Source organism: Mercenaria mercenaria, chromosome 6 (assembly GCF_021730395.1).
Source record: "Mercenaria mercenaria strain notata chromosome 6, MADL_Memer_1, whole genome shotgun sequence".
Lineage (NCBI taxonomy): Eukaryota > Metazoa > Mollusca > Bivalvia > Venerida > Veneridae > Mercenaria > Mercenaria mercenaria.
In genome coordinates, this window is record NC_069366.1 from 49,470,192 (window position 1) to 49,478,768 (window position 8,577).

General features: G+C 32.1%; 1 long non-coding RNA gene across 3 annotated transcripts; it reads left to right on the plus strand.

The window, feature by feature from the left end:
- The first annotated feature begins 227 nt into the window (after positions 1–227).
- On the plus strand, positions 228–4,474 carry LOC128557733 (uncharacterized). 3 transcript variants are annotated; one of them, XR_008371356.1, is made up of 5 exons: positions 228–302; positions 1,578–1,647; positions 2,045–2,145; positions 2,610–2,677; positions 3,790–4,474. It is a non-coding gene; the product is annotated as an uncharacterized LOC128557733 (long non-coding RNA). The 3 variants fall into 3 exon arrangements; XR_008371355.1 differs by lacking the exon at positions 3,790–4,474 and having other exon boundaries at positions 2,610–2,794; XR_008371357.1 differs by lacking the exons at positions 228–302; positions 3,790–4,474 and having other exon boundaries at positions 1,637–1,776; positions 2,610–2,791.
- Positions 4,475–8,577: the final 4,103 nt, after the last annotated feature.

The window sequence follows — 8,577 nt, forward strand, 5'->3', positions numbered from 1 at the left end:
AATTCTATTTCGATTACAGTAAAAAAAAACTAAATTTCAAAATAATATTTTAAATTCGTTTAAGGTCGGATTATTAACTTCTTTACATATTCTTAAACTGCATCACGTCAGCTTTACAATGATGTATAAATTATTGATATATGTAAACAAATGAAGAAATAAATAGGGGCGGCCGGATTTTCCGTCAAAATCTATCCGGATGGCCGGATTGTAATCTATCCGGATGGCCGGATTGTACACACTCCCCAGTTTTGCGGGGAAGCGAAAGTTGACATGGAATTTTGTCTTCTTCTAAAAACAAGGTAAGTTGACAGTTTTGTTGAAATATATATCTGATAGCTGACACATAGGAGAATGTTTTGGTTTATATTCATCTTACAGATTTTTTTGAAAATGAAGAGAAACAGGGGGAATTCTGTACTGGTACTGATGATAAACCCGGACAGATGATAAAGTCGACCACCTTGGAAATATTCGATTGCAATCGGTTATTTATAAAACTGAACACACAATCTAATAGTTTCCACTTACAACACCAACTAGTGTAAATAAAAACAAAATTGGTAAATTTTATGTATAAATAAATGACTTACATTTATCTGTATAAAATATATTTATCCAAAATTACTGGGGAAGAGGGTGTTTTTTGCGCATGCTCAATGTCGCCACATGAAGGCCAGACATTGGGTCACTTTTCATTACTTGATCAGGAATGAATGTTGCAGCTTTTTGGGGAAAGTTTCAATATAATACTACCTGGAAAATTTTGTAAATGACAAAGTGGTCGAATTTATCATCAGTCAACCTGCTTACAGTCCCCATTTTACAAACCCCTTTCAGGGCCTCACTTTGTGTGAGTTTGCTAACTAAATATAAATTTGAATTATGTAAAGTATTCAGCAAATGTTAAGCTTTATTTTGATACCGACCATTGATTAAAAATTGCAGAAATAAAAAAGTTACAGGTAAAAAACCTCATTTTCTGTTCGGGTTTATCATCAGTACCAGTAAATTTCTTCTTATATGCAAATGAGCTGAAAATGTATTGAAATGACTAGATCAGAAGTTTATGCCTTTCCAGTAAGTTTTTCCCTACCTTTGATGATAGTTATTAAAAAGTATAGATATCAACCTCTTTGCTGATATTAGTACCTAAAATTTTCAGCCTGTGAATAGCTGTGGAAATTTGGGACTTCCTTTTTTTGAAGATATAAATAGATCTAAGCTATATTTAGACTAAACAGTGCTAAAGTTTTCATGTAGAGAACCCTTACATACAGTCAAATATTCTTGATATTGCAAGGAAATATAATGCATTTTTCAAGTGCTTGCTGTTTCTTATGTTGTGCATGCTTGATATAGGTCATTGTCAATGTCAGCTATCATTATACTGACATTTGAAGTTGTTGTTTTTTTCTAAATTACCTCCCTTATATATGCATTTTTCTTCATTCATTTTATTGATAATTACTTCCCTTTATGTTTAGCAAAAATTCTCAGATTGCATTTAATTAACTCCCTTTATTTAACATGAAAAATTCTCTTGTGTAATGATTATTTGTATATTTTACTTACAGTGTCTGATACATGTAGTTGCAGTCTGTCTTTGGAAGCTGTAGAAATAAGAAGAAAGAGGCTGACATAGTGGTATAGTTTGTTATATATGAAGTTTATTGATGGCATTCATGTCATGATGATATCATTAAAGTACAACATACATTGATTTTCTGACAGTCATGTGTTATTACATTTGAACTGAGACTGTTTTATAATCAGGTTCGTGATACTTTTTTTAATATACATTGTATACAATAGTTGCATTTTTTTTTCAATATTAATTGCAGCTTTATAAATTAGAACACTTCAGGTTCATGTTTGATATAGTTTATTAATGATTATAATTTTAATCATACAATGAGTTATGAGATATTTTATTAATTTTAATATATTTAGATTAATAAATGTAAAAAGTCTGTATTAAATGCATAGGTCATCTTTTGTACAAAAATAAAGGAAAAAAATGTTGTATAAATTTCATTTTCAGTTTTGGTAGGGAAAAGTTTGAGTATGTACATGTACAGTTGTTTGACCTGTCTTACCCTGTGGCAGTCCAAGAAGATGTTACCATTATGAAAAATGCAGGAGGTATTATGCTTTTGTATGTTAAACAAAGGTCTCAAAGCATTTATATGCTGTATGGCTACATTCTTGCTCCTGAAATAACTGTACAAGACAGCTATAAGACTGACATTCCTGACAAGATGTGAACCTTCTGGACTTTATGTCAGCCTGGCATAAACATTTCTTTCCTGTAGCTTTGTGTATCCCTCAATTTACTATCTCCATTTAAAATAATGATAATAGATATGGTTTAGTAATAAATGTGTGATAGCTTTGTAATGTCAACATTTCAAAAATAGAATGAACATGTACTTTGATAATAAATATTGAAATACAAATTTCAGTATATTGTATCAGTCAGCAAAAACATGAAGTACATATGTATCTTTGTATTAAGATAATTAAAACAATTATATTCAAATGCTTTGATACTGATTTTATGTTGATTTCCTAGAATGTGTGTGAATTAATGTTTTACAATATTTCAGAACTTGAAGACAATTGTTAGTGCAGAAGGGACATAAAAGTTATGACAAAAGTAACAGATATAAATAAGGTAAACTATTGTGATAAAAAGACATGGCCAGTGCTGCACATCACAAAGGCAATATTTGAATTTAATTTTTTGTCACTTATGAGTTCTGTAAAGCTGATTTTGCAATATATATAAAATGATTAGGATTAATTTTTTTTACTGTGATCTTTTTTCCACATGATTTTGTCAAGACTGACAATTTGTTCATTGGAATAAGATAGTTAAAGGCGGCATTGTGTCACATAAAAATATGTCTGCATAGTTGCCTAACATTAAATGTCAAATTGTAAACAAGGAAATTCTAAATTTGGAAAATCCTTTGTTGTTTTTCTTCATTTAGCTCAGTTGAAGGAGATGAAGTTTGAAGCAATTTTCACAGTACAACCTCTCCAGAGTAGCTCACTCTGAAGCAAAAACCTCTATAACAACATCATGAGAATTTCCCTAAGCTGAAATATAACTATCAAATTTACTTCTCCAGAACAACAACCTCAAAATAACTAAAATATTTGTATATCCCACAGGGTGTTGCTCTACATAGGTTGTATTGTACTTATAAATGCTTTAAGAAAAACAACACTTTCAACAAGGGGAAAAGTGAACATATATTACTCATAAGGTGAAGTTTTGGCAGTTCTCAAGTTCATTGTTTTTGCATGCTATATAAAAACACTTTAGGTAGTTTATCATTATTACATCATGTACTAATCAGAGGTTGTAGGTTGTTGTTGGAGCTTTTAGGTGAGATCATAGGTGAACACCATCAGATTTATCTGTTTATTTTTTTTTTTCACCATTTTATTGAATATATGTACATGGAATGTTATAAAATATGCAATCTTTTCAGACAGTCCTATTAAATAACTTGTCATTTAGTGGATCTAAGTATATGTAAAATTTAAATAAAGCAGCAAGCCAAGTAGCAACACAATCTTGCTGCTTAAAACAGGTAATTCCTTAGACAAGTTGAAATTAGACAAAATGTCAATTTGTAGAGTTACCTGACTTGCTGCTTGATAATATATTTCTAAGATTAGAATATCTGCAAATGTCTAAAATGATGTTATAATTGTTTTAAAAACTATCATGTTTTATTCTCTTTATGTAATAAAGTTTTACATTTGTATTTCCAGATTTGCTACAAGTGTGTTGTCATGTGAAATGGAATTTACCCCAACTGTGCTGCAAGATGTATATTCAAGTGCAAGACAGCCATGCACCAGCTGTAAACTGAGATGGACCCATATAATAAATATGTTGACTTTTCTATGTATTATCATCTGTACAGAATGTGTTCATGACAAGACTGTATACATATATTGTTAAATCATTTTTTATTTCCATTATTGCATGCATGTAAGAAGCAAGCATTTAACAATTGCATTCATAGAAGTGTTAAAATGTGATCAATCTAATTTAAAGAAACACATTTAATTGGACTTTTTAAGTTTCATAGTATTTGTGGTGGAGACTGACCCAGTCATTCAGCAACTTATACTGTCTGTGTGTCATTTCTTGTATGTTATAGTTTTCTTAACAATACATTAAATGTCAAAGTTATGGTAAGATGAACTCATTCATCACTTGTAGATTAATGTTAAAGCAGTTCAACATTTTACCATAAGTTAACTAATATTCTATTTAACCAGAGTTGTCACATATTTTCATATAAATATTTGTATAATACAGTCTAATCTAATCTACATATGATGTTTCACAATTTTTTAGTTATATTTTATGTTGATATTTTATGTTGTTTTCATGTCTCAACATATAATTACTAACATCAAAGAAACTTAAGTATTTTACAATTTGGTTGGTATAATTGGTTGTTTTGTTTTATATTTTTATTTTTTTCATCCAGGAGAATAAAGAAATATACATTTCAAAATATCTCATCATTCTAGATAAGTACACTACATAATCAAGATAAAAGAAATAAGAACAAAATATGTTGGTGAAATTTTATTTTCAAAAATTTGATATACAGTCTTTGTAGTATTTACTTCTTTAGATATGTTGGACTGAAATGGGAATAACAACATACTTTAAATTTTTGTAGTCATAAGTTAATATGGGAATTATTAACTTAACTTAAAAAGATTTTATCTCACTGTTATGCAATCTGAGCTTTAATATTTTTCAACATTGTCATTGGCAACAAGGCTCAAAATTATTTGTTGTTTATACCTTGCATTCATGTGTGATAAATGCTTTTATGGTATTCTTTAATATAATTTATGCTTTTCATCTTACCATGGATTAAAAATATATAAATTTATTTGTCTGAAAATTAAGGTAAAAATACTGACTGATTAAATTGCAATATAAGAAAGCTTATTTGAGATAAAGGGAGGTAATTCCATAAAAAAATATGTAGAATGTAGGTGATAAATGTAATGAAGGGAGGTAATAAAATATTGTGAAGTTATTAGTCTTCATTTCTTTGATGAGCTAATTAATTGTTTTACATTTTGGTTTATTAACTACAAGTATGACCTAACATGTGTACCTGTCCTGAAGGAAAATAAAAAAGGTTGTTTTGATGTCCTTGTACTGTTAAGTTGTTCCTGTATTTGTTTACATTCCATGTCTGAATGAAATGAAGAAACAGACTTTAATGAGGGTATCCCGGGAAAATACCTAAGTTTATTTTTATATCAGCAAATTTGATGAGATAGTCATTCAGGAGTTGTCTATCCTATTTCCAAAAATGCTATGGGGACTAAATTTTTTGGAGTAAATATCTCTTTTAAAAAATAACACACAGCATTTTAATATTGTATATATATTATCTGATGCACTTAGCAATATATATTTGGAGGCAAAATGTTAAAAATTCCGGTTTTAATTTTTTAGTTACAATGTCTACAAAGGCAGACAGACCTTTATTTTGTCATGCTGACGGAAAACTTGTTACTAGGTATCAATTTACAGCACTTTTATTAAAATGTGTTTCCAAGGCCGGGTTAGCACATAAGTTCAGATCACATAGTTTTCGGATAGGTAGGGCAACGGACCTGTCGGTGATGGGGTTAGCTCCTTCTGACATTAAAGCTATGGGGCGTTGGTCCTCTGATGTTTATAAAGTATATATCAGGTAATAAATCTAGTTCAGTGTATATATTATTTTCACAGATATCTGGATATTGGGGGATTCCATTCCATTCTGGGCAGGCATCCGAGCAAAAGAAACAAAACTTAAAAGGTCATAGGTTGGTGGGGAATAAGGGGTGTGTCGTGGAATGATTTCCGCCATTCAATTCAATACAATGTTCTGTTAATGAACAGTCCGGATCTTATATTCATACACCCTGGTGGTAATGATTTAGTGTCCATGTCCATGTTAAGAAATACAATCAAACGCGAAATACAATACTTACCTGAAGCCATGCCAGATAGCGTGATTATATGGATTGACATTCTACAACGTATGGGGCGTTCCGGACTCTGAAATTCCCAGTATCGAGTCTAAACGGAAACGTATTAATCGTTGGGGCAGACAACGGGTCAAGTTGCATACAAAGTCAGACACATTATGTGTGGATATAGATATTAAAACCCCAGGTTTTTTTCGCCAAGACGGGGTTCACTTGTCGGACGTTGGGTTGGAACTTTATCTTGATTCCATCCGAGATTTAATTTCAAAGCACCTTTTAGTAGTCTTTTGTTTTAAATGCGGTTATAAAAATGAAGGGTAATAGTATCTATCAAGTTGGTGAAATGTTCTTGTAGAATTTTGGGGAAATAAATTTAATTAAATTTATTGTGGCGAAAATTATACGTTCGCGGGACGGGCAAGCATGGTCATGCGTTTCAATCGCTATGAGGTGAACTGCGGATCGATACTTCACTTTGGGCGACAAAGTTCGCAGCTCCGCCGCCATTTACATTATAAATGTTGACAAAAATATCAGTGTTTACCATAATAAAATAGATCGGATGTAATGTTATAATGACGTAAACGTTTGGTCGGTTTACGGTACATATAGTGTGCACGTGCTCCGTGTCGTCCGTTTTTCAAGTGCTGAAATAAACCGCTAGGTCATTCGGTTTAGTTTTGTGAGCTGCTAGGTCGGTTTAGTAACGTGAATAGCTAGGTCAGTTTAGTTATGTGAACCGCTAGGTCGGTTTAGTTACGTGAACCGCTATGTCGGTTTAGTCACGTGAAACGCTAGGTCGGTTTATTATGTGAACCGCTATGTTGGTTTAGTTACGTGAACCGCTAGGTCGGTTTTTTATGTGAACCGCTATGTCGGTTTAGTTACGTGAAACGCCAGGTCAGTTTAGTTATGTATACCGCTAGGTTGGTTGCACGTGCTCCATGTGGTTGTTAGTCAACCGCTAGGTCGGTTGCGTTTATTTTGCTGGCTAAGTTACCGTACGTGAACTACAACGTGGTACAACTTGGGTTATCTTACAGATCCTAGTGTATCTTTTCTATTGCGGCCATTTCGGTCATTTATCAATAAATATAATGCCGTACGTGCATATTCATACTGTTATTTATTTGGTGCAAATGTAGTAAATATCGTACATAGTCAATTATTAAATTGTGTTACGTTTATATCGGTGTTTCATTTTCCTGCTTCTCTTAGTCATAAAATAAATTCAGACGAAAGGCTAATTTCTATAATTTGGAATATCATCCCGACTCTACACTTTATATACCCACGCATTTGAAAAAAATGATAGTTGGTATTAACTACGTTACAACGTTGGTAATCTTCCGTTACAGTTTTGAAATATATATTTCAAACAAATTAGCGTATATGATTGATTATTTCATCATATTAGTTCAATTTGAGTAAGGTTGTGTCAAAATTTACGTTTATATGTTTTTCAAAAACAAGTATAATGTGATTTGATTTTTCATTTATTTATGGTATAGATATACAATATAAGAAAACTATCAAGAAAAAATGGTAATGTACGTTACCAACATAAAAAGAAATTTACCATTTAAGCAAATATGGAACTTTGATCATCTACTAATTTCACAATTGACGAAACATTAAATAGACAAATGAGCCGCGCCATGAGAAAACCAACATAGTGGGTTTGCGACCAGCATGGATCCAGACCAGCCTGCGCATCCGCGCAGTCTGGTCAGGATCCATGCTGTTCGCTTTTAAAGCTTACTGCAATTAGAGAAACCGTTAGCGAACAACATGGATCCTGACCAGACAGCGCGGATGCGCAGGCTGGTCTGGATCCATGCTGGTCGCAAAGCCACTATGTTGGTTTTCCCATGGCACGGCTCAAATGAAAGTAATCCTACAGAATATATTTAAGATAATAGTTGGAAATAATCATAATTGTTACACAGAAAGGTGATTGCAGTTAAACTCTGCAGCACAATGGATCAGGGCTGTAAATAGCGCTTTCCTAGCGAAATTGATTAAACTAATGTTGATATCACTTTTATCAATAACATAGAAACAATGAGACATCAAAAAGGTCAATAAACAAATCATAAATATCTTATGTTTGAGCTTTTTATCTTCAGCACACTTCAGTAAAGGTTAAAACAGACGCAACTGGCAGATTTAATTAAAAGGATCGTAACTCATCTAGAACCATTAAACGATTTTTTTACGGTTATGCGAAGTGTTACAATGACCATAGAACACCAATCTGACTAAAGTACTCAATCTTCCTAAATGTTAGATCTGACAGCGAAATACAGCTCCAAGAGGATGTAAATGGTGTATACCTCCTATATTTTTTTCAGTGCAATCACATCTTCCCTAGCATTATGAGCTTCAAATTTTTCATGAAAGAAATGTTCATACAAAGCACTAAGGTTGTGTGGCTTATCCTTTTTGACAACTCTCATCATTGGCAGTGTGTCTATAAAGCCATGAATGGAGGTTTGGAAGGTATTTAAAAGTCCACAAGACTTAACATTATTGTACAAA